Source organism: Marmota marmota, unplaced genomic scaffold, assembly GCF_001458135.2.
Source record: "Marmota marmota marmota unplaced genomic scaffold, marMar, whole genome shotgun sequence".
Taxonomy (NCBI): Eukaryota; Metazoa; Chordata; class Mammalia; order Rodentia; family Sciuridae; genus Marmota; species Marmota marmota.
Window position 1 is genome coordinate 21971846 of NW_026000101.1, and position 13188 is coordinate 21985033.

A 13188-nucleotide genomic window follows, 5' to 3' on the forward strand; every position below is an offset into this window, starting at 1 on the left:
AAACCAACTATGGAAGAAGAAAACAAAAGTCAGTGTGTGTGTGTGTGTTTGTGTGTACGTGCGTGTTTGAGACTGTGTGTATAAGATCACACAATAACATGCACAAATAAAACTTGACCTATTTTCCTATCTAGTTTGCAATTTTGATTTCATTCTCATAATGTGTTTCTAAAAGAACTTTAGATATTGTGTGTACTGTCCAAAAGAACAATGTTTCATTCATTTATTCTACCAGAAAATGCTGAAATTTATTGAGTACTTGCTACATATCTGATACTGACTTATCATTGTAATTAAGTATAGAGAATGTATCATGCAGCTGCTCTCTTTCAATAATGCAAAAGGCAGATATGTTTAAAGAGAATTATAACATTTTTCTGTGTGTACTTAGATGTTTTTTTTTTCAAATGGTCCTAGGTCTACAGGCTTATCTCGGTGTAAAATAATACTAATTTACATACTGAGGCAGTATTGTTTTTAGGTATAGAATCTATAAGAATAAATTTTGCAAAAGTAATCACTATACTTTCTTTTAAAACGTTTGCTTTAAATTATTATTGAAACTCTCATATCACTATTTGCATAAATAATAGTACATGAGAAATTATTCTATAATCAAGTGCTATGAAAATATTTTCTTAATAATTATATTCTCTTTTTTTGCCTTATCTGAGAAGAAACAGCTCAGCTACTTAACCATTAGTAACACCATTACACTGGACTTTTCCCTAAATAATTATTTATATAGTAAAGTAGTATTCATCCTAGGAATTTAAGGATGATATGACATCCAAAAATAAATAGATTTAATACACTCCATTGATAGAATAAAGAACAGAAACTTTATATATATGAATAAGGGGTATTTGACAAAGTTTAATACCCTTGTATGGAAAAAAACCAACAGATTAACAGAGTAGAAATAGAAGGGAATTTCCTAAATCTTATATGGAGTATTTACAAAAATATTAAATTAATATGATGATGGTGGATAATGAAATGCTTTTTCTTTAAAATTCAGAGAATGTCATGGGCTATTGCTACTTCTATGAGACTTTGTCCTGCAGGTTCTAGTCAAAGCCATCTGCAAGAAATTAAATAAAATATTATTAATGAAATCTTAAGAACATCTCTATGAGTAAATTTTGTGACCTTTCCTATATAAAATCATAAGGATGCACACTAAAAGTAAGACAAATTCAGCAAGGTTTAAGTATATAGAGCCCATATATTGTTTATAGCAGTGTACCAAATGCACAAAGGGCTTTCAGGAGAAACTGGAACCCTCCTACATTGATAGTGGGAGTTTAAAATAGTAAAACTTATTTGGAAAATAATCCAGCAAGCAGCTCCTTAAAATGTTATCTGTAGGGGCTGGGGTTGTGGCTCAGTGGTAGAACACTTGCCTAGCATGTGTGAGGCACTGTGTTCAATTCTCAGCACCACATATAAATAAATAAAGGTCCACTGAAAACTAAAAATATATTTTTAAAACTGTTGAACATAGAGTTACCATATTAGAAAGTTAACGATTCTCCTTTTACAATATACCAGAGGTACATAAAAACATAGAACCATGTAGAATAGTATATATAAATGTCCTTAGCAGAATTAGTCACAATAGCTAAGAATGGCCATCAAGAGTTCCTAGATTTGCTAATAGCCTATGGCCTCGGTCCTCACCATCACCTATCCACCAACAAGGAAAGAAGTTGTAGTCTTAACTCTTACTCTAATTCTAGGGGTAGTCTGTCCTTTACAATTGAAAATACTTTCAGATTTTAGACACATGTTTTAAGGTAAATCTTCTATTTCTGCCTTATTGTCCTACTGATTTGTAACATTGATGCCTACCCCCACTCCCACAGAAAGTTTCATCTATGAGTTTAATAGTAAGTAGATGTAAGTCCTTTAAAAACTGTGGATATTAGGTGAAGATTTTGTCCTTGCATTATTCACTTTCTTTTACTTTGCTTTTGGGGATATTTTAGAAAGTGTTAACGCTTCACAAGGATACTATTATGGTTTTCATATTGTGAAACTGCTAAGATTTTCAGCATGTCAATAAAGCACTGCACTTTTGGAATAAATAGTAAAAGAGAAGAATGCTTATTACACTGCTGGGAGACCACTGGGCACTCATTAATTATTAACTGATGTGCAAAATATTAAGTGTTGTGTAATTAATTTCTTCACAAAGAGACTGAAAAGTAGAACTTTGTTCATGGCTAAAATTTAAAAAAGAGATTTCATAAATGACAAAGGGTTTTCATAGAATTTAAAATGATATTTTGGCCATCATAAAATGTCATAAAGCATCAATGTAATTTTGACACAATACCAAATAAAATGTTATATATGGAAACTGGATATTTTGACAAATGCCTAACTTATTCAAAACCAGAAAAAACTTTTCTTGTAATACTCTGATTGTCTTTATTTTGTAATTCATTTAAGATAGGAGTAAGTATAATAGAAAAACTAATCTATTAAAAACCTATTTTACTCTAATCAAATCTTAATAATTGACAGCTAAAGTAACTAGCTTCTGCCAGAGCCTGGATCCTAAAACTGATTAACCATTAAACTAGTTTGTTTTTCTCTGCAACATAGTAACTATCACTGTATGGAATGATTATATATAAGGTAATTGTATCTACATATATACTATCAATATTTACAAAGTTATTGCAGTCTGATTGATATATCCTAATGGAGTACAGGAAGATCATTTCTGTTGTTGCCAATTCGTGTTCACTAGGAAAGAAATGTCCTGAGTTGACTTTATGTATTATCCCTAGATGTTGCCTTTAGAATGGGCAGTATGCAATCTGAAAATGTTCATTTCTTTGGAATGAATGGGCACTCCTCACCTTTATTTTTGATACTTTCAATTTTATTTTGCTCTACTATAGGTTTCTGACTATTTCCCCAGCCTTCTTGCCTAGACAGACTACCAATTTTTTCTGTTATTGTAAATGAAACCATTTCTTTTGTTTACAAGTAATAACCCTGTCTAATTCAGTCCTTGTCACAAAGAATACATTTTAAACAAAAGGCCTTGCTTAAGCTGGAAGGAATACACACTTGATTATTTGCTTTCACTGCTAAAGGCAAAGAAAATCCCATCCCATTATCATTAGTGGATGGACAGCTGGTTGTCAATGACACTCTGTTATGAAATAGAAAATTGAATTTTTCCCTGTGTTAACCATGATTAAAGAATTGAGTGAAAGCAAGTTGGGGAAGGGGAATCCTTGCTATTATGATGATAGAATTTCATGATCTGAAAAAGTAATTCAAGAACTGCAGCATAGAGTGGCTTGCTTCAAAGGGCACTGAAAAATTAAAGGAAAAGATTGACAAAGAAGAATCTCTAAAATTAGTTTTGGTTTGTTTTACATAACCCAAAATAAGGGATAACATGTAAATTTAAAAAGCTGTTATTTCTAGCAGCATAAAGGATAAGGTAACTAACAATTCAACTCAAGGTTTTATCATGTAAGTTGCCAAATTGCAATGACAATTGAATTCACTGAAATCATCCATTCAATTGAACTCATTGACTCTCTAGTCTCCTCAGTAAAAAGTCAGAATATGCTTTCTTAAAGTTCATGTTCTACCAAGTAAAATGCAGATATATAACGAATTTCAAAACCTGTGATTCCTCCAAATCACCCCCACTAGTTGAACTGACACTTCCTCACCTGTATGACAAATTTTTCTTACTCTTCATAACAACTCAAATGAGGCACTTATCTCTCAAGGTAAAGTCAATTTCTTGCACTCTCCTCAGTAACAGAATTATAACTATAAGAATAGTCTCCATTGTATCACAAATAAACTATAACATAAAGCCTGAGGAGTTAAACTTAAATACACACTTCCAGAAAAGCAAAAATGTTGAAAATTATGCCAACTTAATAAGGACTAATCTGTGGAAGATGTATGAAAACAGACCCTGAGGATGATTTTATAAAGATGGAAAACAAAATTTTAGACCAGGCTGCATGTGTCAATGGCAACATATCGATGCATATTCATGTGTTATGGATATAATGTGCTAACCTGAGTGGCTCAGTTCAATTAGATAAATCTAATGTTTTCTTTGTAAAGTTATTATTTTTAAAAAAGCTGTATTTGTTGGTGGGTCTTTTCATTGAGATACCAGAGTTGCCATACAAGTACACTGAATATTTCAATTGATGGAAATTCAGAAATGGCTCTGACCGAGACCACAGGACGGTGAGAATATGAGCCCTTAGAGAAGTCTTTCCCACTGTGCAGGTGGGAAAGGAGTGTCAGAGTCTCTGAAAACTGCTGCTGGGGCTGTTCTGATCAGGAAGGTAATATTTGAAGAGACACTGATGATGTCATGAGGATGTGTGTATGTTAGATGGGCTTGAACAGAAACATTTCTTAAACCACAGAAACAGAAACAAGGCAAGCTTAGCTAACACACCGGCATAAAGCCAGTACACTAAACAGAAGATTTGATCCAGGAAAAGTAACCTCTTTACTGGATATCACTTAATCATAAGGTGCTCAGGAGTAAATATACAGACATCCCACTGATTTTCTATCCTACCATTTTTATACCTGAGTCAATTCTTCATTTATAGCTACCTGTATAAAGTAGAAGTTGTGTTTAGTTTAGGAAAAAAAAACTACCTTGTCCATATTGTCTTTGTATTTTTATCCTACTCTTTATCAGAGTAACCTAAATTTGTTTAAGATTTAGATTATTTATTTAGATTAGTGGATAATAGTCAAAGTTAATAGTATAACTCTATAGAGACCAATATTATCTATTGTCCATCGGTGTGTATGGGAGTTTATAGAGATAAGGCAATAAACAGAGTCCTGACATAAATATAGATTATCACAGCTCTAGTGGATATCCAAAATACCTTGTGTATAAACCTTGATAACAAGGTTGTGAGTCTATATTATAATAGCAATCATTAGCACCTTGCAGGATCTCCAAGACATCTCTGACAGAGTTGAAATAGTGACTAGTATATTAAGAAAGACCATATAGAAATCTTTGGCATTCATCTAACCTAATTCTTCTCTAGTATATCAAAAGTGAAAAACTGACTGGGGGGAAATTAATAAATTGATTGCAGTATCAAAGATTTGAAATGTACATAGAAAAGAATGTTACCTATCACTTTCCATTTTACTCATCATGTTGGCTGATAAGGGAAAACATGTGGCATGCAGCTATTGATCTGGAGATAAATGGGAAAGCCAAAAACTGTTTTATTTAACTTAGCAGAAATTGCAAGATATTTACCATTTTGCCTCTAAAGTATGTCATCACTCTATCTTTGTGTCATATTGTATTCTGCATGAACTTTTACTGCTTTGGCTTCCCAGGAACAGTCTGCTAGTCCTTAAAACTACTTACCTCATGCTAATAGGACCTAGATACTTTAGATTCTTTAGTAAGACAAATGTATACTGAAGATTGTGACAGAAAAACCTTTACAAACTATGCCATATTTACAAAAAAATGAGAATAATATGCTGTAGATCATTAAAACAATAAAAATCCATATCAAATCGATAAACATAGCAAAAAGGAACACCTCTTCTTCCTAGGAGATTCCAAATTAATAAATGTAGAAGAATGATGGGATTAGGAAATCACCACTTGACCACCCATCTTATTATTAATCATTTCAGACAATGATCATGATAAACTAAAAGTAGTGGACAAAATGTGTTGAGAAACAAATATTTTAAAAAAGATTCCTATTAAATGCTTATTTATTACCATGAGAACACAATAGAGAAGTACTCAAATCATCAATTAAATTAAATTATATCAAGTGCTTCATACAATTATATCTACTGAATTGTACACTTTAATTGCAATTATGATAAAAGCAAGAAAACAAAACCATAAAACAAATTAAAAGGTAATTTAAAGAATAAACAGTCAAAAAATTAAAATAATGAAAGAAAGACTAAATATCCAATTTTATTATGTGACCCTGGACTGGATACTGAAATAAATAGAAATGTTTTCTTGCTAAAAGAGGATATTAATGAGATAATTAGAGAAAATTTTACAAAGTTTTTAGTTTTGATAGTATTGTAACAAAGTAATTCCTGCTTTAAATAATTTTACTGTAAGTAAAAAATATTGTTTTAGCTGTTTCACTGCTGTGACCAAAAGACATAGACATGGACAAGTAGAAGATGAAATGTTTAGGTGGGGACTCATAGTGTCAGAAGTCTCATTTCATAGAAAGCCAGCTCCATTCCCGGGGCCTCAAGGTAAAGCAGAACATCACGGTGGAAGAGTGCAGTGAAGGAAAGTGGCTCAAGATATGGCTACAAGCAGGAGACAGAGAGAGAAAGAAGAGAGAGAGGGAGAGTGTTGTGCTCAACAAGGACAAATATATGTACCACAAAACCACACCACCAATTACTCATCTCCTCCAGTCACACCCATCTGTTTTCAGTTAATACTCAGTTAATTCCTACCAGGGGATTAATGTACTGATTGAGTTAAGTCTTCCATAATCCATTTCCTGTCTACATCTACTTGCATTGTCTCACACATGAGTTTTTGGGGGTCAACCAATATCTAAACCATAAAAATATAATCCTTGCTTTTAAGCAACACATTCTGAAGAATTGAGAGTTAAAAGAATATTCACATCTTTAAATTTAACAAAATTTTGAAGAACATTATATATGTATACAAACAATACATATCCATGTGAAGTCATCAGGTGTATATGTATACATTTATTATGTGTGTGTGTGTGTGTGTGTGAGTGTGAGTGTGTAGCTTTAAGTACATATGTGAAATGTGTGCATATTACATATGCATCCATCCAAGAGAAAGAGAACAAAAAATTGGATGTTGAAATGTTGATATTTTTGGAATTTTATTAAATATTTAGGAAATCTATTATATTTATACCTCTCCATGATTCTCAAATCATTTCAAAATATAAAAAGTAAGAAAAAAGCCAGTAGGATTGCAAACTTTGAAAAGTTGGAGAAATCAATGGTACATTCTGAAGAGTTCACTCTTAAAGAAATACAATTTGCTTCACATTATCACTAACAAAGAAGCCAGCATTTATTTCTGATTGCTTGAAAGTAGGAATACTGAATGATACAGCAATCAGAGAGAAAAACTAAAGAATTGATGAAACCAGTAAGAGAAAAGCAATAAATAAAACAGTTGGCATTATCAAAGATGCAAAATTGTGGTCTCCAGAACACGTCTCTTCTTTTAGTTTAGAAAATGTCAAGAAATGACTTTCAGTTATATCCCAAAATAATCTAAAATTGTTTACTACACACAACACAGAAACATGTCATTGATTTGGTACTCTTCATACACCTATTATGTGCTAATTGTTTTATTAAACCTTAACACAAACATGAACAAGATACACTATCAATATATGTCCTCATGGGAAACACTAACAATAGTGAAATATTATAGAAATATGATTTAATTTTACAATAGTTTGTACATCAAGTATACAGAAAGAGAATGTTAGAAGGTTTATCCAAGGAACCTTTTATAACTTCAAGAAACATCAAGTTTACTGAGAAGGTGACTTCAATGTGAGATTAGAAAAATAAAAGTCTATTTCTATGTACTCTCTATTCTGACACATTGTTCTACTTGATTATCCTTTCACCAATACTACACTCTCTTGATTACTCCAATTTTATAGTAAGTCTTAAATCAACTCATATAAATTCTTCAACTTTGTACTTTAAAGAATACTTCAGTGAGATCTGGATTTTGTATTTTTACATAAAATTTAGAAACACATTTTCCATTCTTTCCCAAAACATCGTTTGCTGGGATTCAGACTATAGTTCCATTTAAATTACTTTAGAAAACAGAAATTTCAAAAACATTGAGCTTTATATTATAAACATGGTACCCCTTTCAATTTGTTGATGTGGTTTTAATTTCTCTCAGTAGTGTTTTATCGTTTTTAGAGTAAAGCTCTTATGCATATTTTGATAAAAATGGCCCTCCATATTTTACACTTCAAAACTATTATAAATGGTGGTATTTTATTATTCATTTTTAAAAGGTTGGATGATAGTATTTAGAAACATAATTAATTATATTTCCACTTCTGCCTAGGATGTGGAAAGCTTTGGGAACATACATCTCCATTATAGCTGTGAGAAGAAATCATATACTCTGCAAAGTCACAATTAATTTATTTCTAGGCTATCCAAGAGTGGTAGCTCTGCCACGAGACCAGCGCTGGCTTCATGAAAGAAGGTTTAATACATGAGTAATTGCTAGAGAGTTTTAAATTAAAGAGACAAGACTCTTATTACCTTTAATACCAGCTCCAAGACGGCTTCTCCAAGCTCCCACCTCCAGCCACCTAATGCCATAGAGAGATTTACAGAAGAGACTAGCAAGAGAGAGAGAACATGCCAGGGAGTGGGCTTTTATTGGGGAACAAAAAGATTCCAGGGAAAATCCCATCCAATGAAGGTTAAGTGGGACAGCATCCCAAGGTCAGGGGCGACGGTTGGGTCTTCAGGGCAGTGGCCAGGCACGCCTCTGCACGGACCTGGGAAAGGGTGGGGAAAGCTCTGACACAGTTGTGTCTAAGCGCCTCTCACTCAGCCAAGGAGGTAACTCAAATCACATGTGAGGATGGCCTCCCACAGGTAGCTGCAAGACAACCTGGTAAACTGAATAAAACAGGTGCAAATTCTCTCCTTAGAGAGAGTGAAACATAAATTACTTCTGTTTTTGGAGAATAGTAGAAAAAAGTGGTTACCACTACAAAAGCAGGGAAGAAGAAAACATATGAAATTTAAATGAATTCTTAAAGACCAAATATAGGCTAGTGTGACTATTTAGAAACCCCAGATATAATGATGTCTACAGCTATTTACCAGATCTTTTTCCTAAGTAGACAATGACTGCTAGTGAGAAAGATCTGAAGAGGCAGAAAAGAGCCCTTTGGTCCTTTGTGGGCTCCAGCCATACAATATCGGTGTAAATTTAAGGGTGGTAAACCTCTTCACTCTTAAGACCATAAAGAGTACAAAGAATTGGTGAGCAGCTATTAGAGGAAACTGCTTGTGTCTTGGATGCTTCTTAGGTACAGGAAGAAGATATCTGTAGATGAGAGTGAATCAGGGAAATTATGTGGTCCAAACCCTTTACTATTATGAAGCAGAAGTTATCCATGCTGGTGAGAGTCACTTGTATAGATATGTAACAAGATTCTGCTCTCCCTGGAAAATGCCAGAAATCCCATTCATGTCCAGGCCATTGCCCAAGGTGCACCTCTCCCACTACTGCCACCAGAGAGAATGAAGACTCCCATGCTACAAACAGTATTCTGGGAAGAGTACAGAATTATTTAATGTTTGAGGAAGATTAGGGATGCTGAGGGAGTCCCACCACTGAGGAGAAGACAGAGGGCCTGCCTAATGTTGAAGAGAGAATGCCCCTCCATAGGAGCTTCATGAATACAGAGTGACAATATCCATATAGCACTAGAGAAGGGTGAAAAGACAGGAAAGAAAGCCCACTGTGCAGTATAAATGCAGAATCTGCTGAAATCCAGTAAAGGAAAAAATACCAAGAAAAACTTTGGCATTTCAGGTCTCACACTAACCACAAGAGAGGAGCATAATATGATGTTAAGAAAAATTTGAAACCCGTGATACAACAAGCTAAATAAAGCCACAGAAAGCTCATATATAAATTAGATTTGCTGGATCCTCTAATTACATCACCATAGAAAAAGATCTTTCACATTTCTGGGCATAAATATTTAAGTAGTCTCTATGGATTTGAATTTTAATAAATAAGTCAAGTATGAAATAAAAATTATGAAGTGTAAAAGACAATAAGCAAATATTATACATTACCAAAGAACAGAATAGCAGAAATAATCAATTGTGATATTGGAATCATCAGATGAACTTTATATTTATTTAATAGAGATACTGTGTAGCTATGGTGTTTACCAAGTGTGACATGAGGAACAAAACTTAAAAATTTAAACAGATACATAAAAACTATTTCAAGAAAAAAGTATAAGAAATGCTACATATAGCCAGGTGTGGTAGCCATGACTGTAATCCTAGCAGCTTGGGAGGCTGAGGCAGGAGGATCATGAGTTCAAAGCCAGCCTCAGCAATTTATTAAGACCCTAAGCAATTTAGCGAGACCCTGTCTCAAAATAAAAATATAAAAAAGGACTGAGAATGTGGGGCTCAGTGCTTAAGCACCCCTGGTTTCAATCCCTGGTACCAAAAATAAATAAATAAAAGAGAGCAATGATATACTTATACACCCCCATATGCATACACATAGATACATATGTGTACACGTATATACACACACACATAGTCCATCAAAAAACTTATCAGCAGAACAGATTCAATAGAGGAAAGGATTAACTAAACATAATACAGTACAACAGAAATTCACCAAACTGAAGCACAAAGAGAAAAATATCATAGAAAAAAATATAAGTAGAACATTTGTGACCTATGGAACAAAAAAACCCCCAATATTCATGAAAACTGAGTTCTGATGTATAAGAAAGGGAGGGTAACACAGTACTTTTGAATTGGTAATAGCCAAAATAATTTTGTATGTTTATGGGTCAACAACACTTATGCCAGAAGATCAGAGAATCCCAAACAGAACAAATAAAAAGCAAACCATACCTAGATATACCAAAGTGTCCAACATCAAAGATTGAGAAAGTCTTAAAGACAGCCAGATAGATAAGAAATATTACACACCCAGAGGCGAACAATTGTTAGGGAAGCTTATTTTTCATAAAAAATATTGAAAACAAAAACCTATTGAAGGACATATTTGAACTGTTGAAATGTAATACACAAACTCTTCAAATTAAACCAGGGTTATATCCCAATAAATCCATTTCATATTGAAAATATTATAAGTCCAAATGCACTTAATGCACCAAACCTGTCAAACACGACAGTTTAGTCCACTATAGGGAATCTGTCATTTACCCTCACAGTCACATGGCTAACCAGGAACCTAGACTCCTTGCTGCAAGGAGGGTTTTCTCTGGTTTCTCTTTCCAAAGTAGAAAGCTGACAAGAACATTGCTTCCACACACATAGCAGCAAAAACAAATCACACTGTGTAACCTAAAAAGTCACAACTTTTCTAAAAGACACCAAAGAGTTGCTGTTGTAAGGACAAATTAACCCAGAATCTAATAAGGACGAGTACAGCCTAAAAGAGTCAGGACACACATGGCTGTTCCCTTAGGAGAAATTCCAGTTTCCCTATAGTATTCTCCTAGCAAGAATTTAGAAATTTAGCAAATTGCAACAGGTTGAGGTTGAGACTGTCGAGTTTGTTCTCGACATTTAGCAATCCATTGAATGTGAGAAAACAGAATCTTTTTGAACCACAGACAAGAAGGACATTCTCAACCAATGGCAGGATCCTTTTCACACATCTATCCAATGGTCAGAAGAAAGATCAGGGACAGGCTGAGAGATCTGAGAAAGCTTCTTTGTGGCACAGGTTTTGGAGGGGAATAGTAACAACTTCTGGAAAGTATACACCTTCACCTGGATTATTCTTTCCTGTCTCTCCAGAGAATAAAGATTAAGCTTGGTGGGGGGAGGATGGATGAGAACCCCCTGTCTCTCACAGGATACACATGAAGAAACACACATACCAAAAATAACCAAAATACCCCTCAATTGGGTAATGGGTAAACTGATACAAGTATACAATGGCAAAATTCTCAGCAATACAAAGGAAAAAAAAAAAACATTGATACAGCAACAACAGGGAAATCCAAAATGCATTATGCTGAGTGAAAGAAAGTACATTTTAAAAGCTACATGCTGCATGGTTCTATTTATATGGCATTCTTGAAAAGGCAAAGCGTCAAATAAAAATAATAGAGCAGTAGTTGTCAAGAATGAGGGGTGGGAGAACAGAATGACTACAAAAGAGCACAGGGTAATTATGAAGGGGGTGATAGAGCAGTTCAGTATATTTATTGTGGTGGCAGTTATACAGCTATAGCATTTTTCAAAACCTGCAGAAATATATAATAAATAGGGTGAAGTTTATCGTGTAAATTATATCTTATAGGAAAACCTGATAAAAGAAAACATTAAGTAATGAGGTGAAATAAATATATTTTTGGATACATTAAAAAAAACAAAAAATTCATCTTGTTAATCTACACTAAAAGAAAGCCTAAAAAAAAAAAAACCAAAGTACTGTAGTCAAAAAAATATATATATATAGAACTTTTTAAAAAATGTTGATCAGGAATCCTGTGGTCTAGCTAAATTCTAGCAGATTTATTTTTGTTTTGTAGATTGCTTAGGTTTTCCTGTATGAACAACCATGACATGCAAATATGAATAGCCTTTTAATTTTTTTTAGGTTTAATCAACTGCCACCTAGAATAAGTGCCTACATCTATTAAGTTTTAGACAAAAGAGTCACTTGGGCAAATTAAGAAATACTCCATTACTCCAAACTGAACAGTGTGCCACACTTACCAAGTTGTGTCCCTTGTAATTCAAATTAGCTTTATACTTCATACTGTCAGAAAAACACCTTAAAATGCTAATCAACAAAATAATAAAATGAAAATTGCTCCAAATCCACTTTTCCAATTTTTGCTCTGTCATTTACTACCTTTGTCTGGCCTAAAGTATATTTTCAGATTATTTTGGCTGAACTAACAAATTATTTATACAGTTAAATAATACATCTCCTTCCATGACATCTTCAGTATTCCCCAGCCTCACCTAACTTGGAAATGCTTGAACAACAATGATATTATTGGGACTTACAAGTTTTCTTTTGAGACATTAAAAGTTCCATAAATAAATCCCATTTTAAAATATGCAATGAAAAGGAATTTGGAAACTCTACTTATACTTTAAAGGTTATTTGAAGTTTCCAGTTGGATTGCAAAAACTGGAAAGAAGTAGATAGACATGACTGTTACTTAAAATCAAGGTATGTGTTACTCTGCATTAAAAAATGACAAAATCATAGAATTTACAGGGAAATGGATGGCATTAGAGCAGATTATGCTAAGTGAAGCTAGCCAATCCCTAAAAAACAAATGCCAAATATCTTCTTTGATATAAGGAGAGTAACTAAGATCAGAAGTAGGGACAAGAGCA